Genomic DNA, 4,824 nt, shown 5'->3' with positions numbered 1-4,824 from the left:
CTGTCCAAGTAGTTGCATCGGATGCTGCAAAACCTGACACAGTATTTGTATACCTCAGTCATTTTAAGCTGACTGGCAAAGAGCTGTGAAACCCTCTGTCTTTCCCTGGTGAGGGGTCTGCACGCTGCTGTCACTGCCTGTCACACTCATTCATTTGCTCACACACCACAGAGTTGTGTTGTGAACCTAAAAACTATGACAGGCCAGAATACTTTTCCTCCTGTGATAAACAGAAACGTGAAGTTCCTAAAGTACATCCACAGTGTCTCTCTGGGAAAGGGCATTTGAAAAAACCCCAATGTATGTACATGGGAAATACTTAAGAGATTTAAAAATAAAGGCTTAAAAGTTACTCGTCTGTAGATAGAATTTTGGGGGGAAACCCAAGACAAACACAGTATTAAAGGCACTTTGGGTTAACAGAAGTACTTGAAAGCTAGAAAATATTTGTGAGAAAGTTTCTGGTACAACCTGTTTTGTCTTCCCCTCCCCCATTTATCCCAGTATTGTGACAAAATCTTTAGTTATACCATTATATATTTTTGCCAGTACATGAACCTGTCCTCATTCAACAAACAGAAAGGACAGCATTCCAGAATAGTCTGGGCTAATCCAGGGAATAGGATGTCACCTTCACTTTGTGGAAGTGCAATTCTTCCTCCATCAGTGGCAGTGGCACAAGCACCCAAGGGCAGCACAGAGACTGCCCAAGGCCTGGCTGCATGGAACTCTGAGCAACCTGGGCTAGGGGAAGATGTTCCCCCTGCCCATGGCAGGGCTTTGGAATAGGATGGTCTTTAAGATCCCTTCCAACCCTGGCCTTTCTGTGATTCTGAGATGGGGATGGAGGGTTTCCCATCAGAGAATATTCAGGTTTACTTCTATTTTGGAAAATTGGGATTTTTTTTTTTAATCCCTGCTCATTGTGGTGATGCATGAAATCATGATTGATACGTGCGTATTGTTAGATGCCCCAGCCTTCCTCACCTTGTCTGGTTCTTTGAGATCTGCAGTTACATGAATTGAGAACTCTTTGAGTACTTTCTTCTCTCTGGGAGTGTAATAAAAATAGGAAAGCCAAGGTTTCATTGCCCATATGCAGTGAAATCACTGCTCTTTCCTACCCTAAGTGACTCTGGCATTCTGTGAGATGCAATGTTTCAAACCCAGGCCTTCACTTGGACTAGAATAAGGAGGCTGAAGGCCTCAGGGATCTGACCATGAACATTTTATGCCGCAGGAGTTGATGCCTGGAAGATCATTAATAAACATCCTTCAGGTTTCTCCTGCTTTCTGGTGAGAGAACAAACCAGGAGAACTCCTGTTTCCAAGTGGTGTGCCCAACAGCTCTAAGGCTCAAGCTAATTCTGCTTCCCTCCCCTGTTCAGCACTCTCATTTATAGATTTATGGCTCTGAGTAAGAAGGGAAGTATGAAGTTGGCTGTAATTGGTACTGTGCCTAAGTGTAAATTACCATTTCAAATGGGGATGCTCTGCCAGCTATTGCATTTTTTTTCATTTTCTCTGTCTACTGCTCTTTTTAGACTGGGGGGATTTGTTTGATGTGTGGAATATTTTGGCTCCTGGGAAATGAATCCTACCCCAGGGCCTCCAGCCTGTGGGAGGTTCTGTTGTGCCTCCCAGCCTGTGCATTAGGGTGCTGATGGATGATTTTAGAGGTGCATTGATCACCAAAATATATTGCAGGCATGGAAGGTGTTCTCGTGTCTCCATTTAATGGGGGTGAGAGTTACAAGATGTCACATGAGCAAAGCATGTCAAGCTGTTCTGCTGAAGGCCCAATGGCCATCCAGCATCCCCAGCATGTACTGGGCAGCCTTCAGCCCCAAAAGGAGTTTTGGAAAAGGGATATGAAAAGTATTTTGCTACCGGGTTGCAAGCAAGTGAAGAAACTGTAGTAGGGTTATAGGGACGAGAAGCTCTATAACTGGGAAAAGTACCTGAATGTGGGAAGCAGAAGATAGGGGTAGCACAGGAGCCATGAAGGAGGGAATTGTAAAGTTCAGGAGATGATGAGGTGACTGGGAAATGCAGGAAGACAAGGAAGTGGCTAAGAAGTTTTGCATGCCCTAGCTTCAAACCTGGATTCCTACTTGGGATATCTTAGTTTTGGAGTGAGTGTCTCTGGGTTTGGCTTTCCTGAGAAAATGCTACACAGACACAATTTTTTGGCAGCTGCAGTGCTGATCACATCAAATCCTGCAAAAGGGAGCTAAAAGAAATCCAAAGGTGGCAGTGTTACCCAAAATGCTGAGCCACGTTTGGGGGTGCATCCAAAGGAATGGTTGAAACTGAACTCCTATGCTGCAGATTGACAGTGCCTGTATGGACCAGGCCTGGAAGGACAATGTCCCTCCAGTTTTTGGAGCAGGATGAGGGCCCAGAACTGGGTGTCCTGCGCAAGCCAGAACAGTTCTCCCCATGAATCTCTGAAGGGATTTTTGTGCACCTTGGCATTAATGATCAATACAGCCTGCGGAAGGATGTGGTCATCAGAAACTCTTGAACCACAGCGAGGTGCCAGACCTGCGTTGGAGATGTGATCACAGCTACTGCCTCAAAGAGGAGCTTAATGGCACCCTTAGGTGGCACAGGCCTCATGGCGTTGGCTTCAGAGCCAGCACCCAAATCTGTCTCCAGGGAGCGTTATGGTACAGCAGTGTGGCTTTTGGGGATGCTGTTCTTGTCCCTCCCGACATCTCTGCATCTCCCTTGCCTCCAGCTCCGCAAATTGTGTGCCATCGGGATCTGCTGGCCCAGCAGGATCTGCACAGAGGCTGAATTGTGGCAGCTGGTATTGCCTCTTAATATAGAAGTGAGGGAGGGGTGTGGCTGCACAGGCAGCGCGGTGCGGAGCCGCTCGGGAGCAGGCTGCTTGCTGAGAAGAGTTGTGTTGCACACTGCAAGGGCTTCTGGCTTTAACACTGAGCCTGAGTGCACCGTGAGTGCACCAGAGGGACAGTGGCTTCTGAAGGGCTGTCAGGAGCAAGCCCAGGTGGTGCAGAGCAGCCGGAGCGCCTGCTCGGAGCTGGGCTGTGGCAGGAGGGTTGGAAGGGATGGGATGTGGGAGCACCTTGGCTGCCTGGAGCACGGCTCGCCCAGGTAGCGGGAAGCCCAGAGCTGTGGCAGCATGGAATGTCTGTGTGGGCTGGAAACTGGTCCTGCAAACCGGTCTGGAGCTCCACGCTGACTCTGCTCTGCTGACTGAAGCTCGCTCCTTCAAACCCAGCACAGGGTGAGCTCCATCATGTAGACATGCCCTGTGTGTCCTCTTAGAAACCTCGGGAGCTTTCTCATCCCTCCTGAAAGCTGTTTTGAAAGGATTTCTCAACAGTTAACCCTGCAAATGAATAAATCATAATTATGATTCAAATAATCCCCGGAATGAATAATTCATTGTAATAATTGAAAAAGAAATTTCAGCAACAAGCATTTTACTATTACAAAAGCAAACATTGATCCTTTTTTTTTTATTTTTTTCCAAAGACTAGGTATATTCTCCAGCAAAGTCTTTTTCATCTGGCTGCCATACCCCAATTATGTTTAAAATGGAACAAAAATACACTTCCTTGTGTGACAGCCATCTCTCCATAAATGAAAAAATGTGCTTTCTTTTGCAACAGCCATCTTCAAGGCTAATGAGCAAGAAAGGAAAGGGGATTAAGTGACATTTAATTCATATTCACCTTCTTCCTGAGAACAGAGACAAAGAAAGCAGCCACAGTCAGCTGATCAAAATGTCCAGAGCCTGAACCAGAAATTGCCAGCTAGTTAGGAGGGACTGTGAGGAGGGAGGCATAAAAAGGGGAATGTTTTCCTCTAGATCCGTGCTGCTAAGAGATGGTGTAGGCTAAGCACATGGCTTGCAGCCAGCAAAGGCATCAGATGCTGCGATGGTAAAAGCCTGGTTAATAACATTTAGCACCGACAAAGGGCTTTCAAGGGAAAGACAGACTTTTGTCCTATGAAGGATGGAACCAGAGTCACCTGTTAGCCAAATTTCTGTCTTTCAGGAGAAAGTACAGTGTCGTGAGTTTCTCTGTGCTTTCAAATGCCGAGCATGACAGGGACGGGGCAAACCACAGGTTTCTAAAGACAAAAGGAGCTGGTAGTCTGATTGCTTGTGAAATGCAGATTCTGATTTTGTGATTTTGGGAACATTTAATGCTGGCTTTGTAGTGATGGAACAAAAAAAAAAAAAAAAAAAAAAAAAAAGCAAGCTCATGTGTTTGGTATGTGGGAAAAGAGGCAAACTCGATCCACCCCAAATGAGGAGAGAAACTGCATTTACCTGTATCTTTCCCCGGTTGCACTGTTCACCGTGACAGGTTGTCTCCATCTGCGGATGGTCCGATGCCACCGTCGTGCTTGCATCATGGCAATGACATTTATAAATGGAGGTCCACGAGCCACAGGCATGGAGTGACTGGCTCAAGGTCAACTCCAGCCTGCGGCGGGGACGGGAACAACACCGAGGTCAGCCCGGTTCCACGGCTGAGCTCTGAGCCCTGCCCGGAGCCGGCGGCGTTGGACAGCCCCTGGCAGGGGCTTGCCTGAGGGGACAAGGGCAGGACTCCAGGGGGGAGAGGTGGGCGAAAGAAGGGAGCCGGCGGTGCCGCCCTTTGGACCAGCTGTTGCGAAGCTCCTGGCCGGAGAGCTGATCCGCCAGCGGCTTCCCCTCGAGGGTCTCCCCCGAAAAGCCGGCGCCCCTGGGCTGGGGCTGCCGCGTCCTCCGCGGCGGGGGGAGAGGTGGGGCGAGCATCCCCCGTTGGCGGGTGCGCGCATCCGTCTGTAGCTGAGCGT

Source organism: Agelaius tricolor, unplaced genomic scaffold (genome assembly GCF_023055355.1).
Source record: "Agelaius tricolor isolate 1412-34295 unplaced genomic scaffold, bAgeTri1.0.p SCAF_74, whole genome shotgun sequence".
Lineage (NCBI taxonomy): Eukaryota > Metazoa > Chordata > Aves > Passeriformes > Icteridae > Agelaius > Agelaius tricolor.
The sequence above is the reverse complement of the archived record's forward strand: the minus strand, read 5'-3'. Positions refer to the sequence as shown.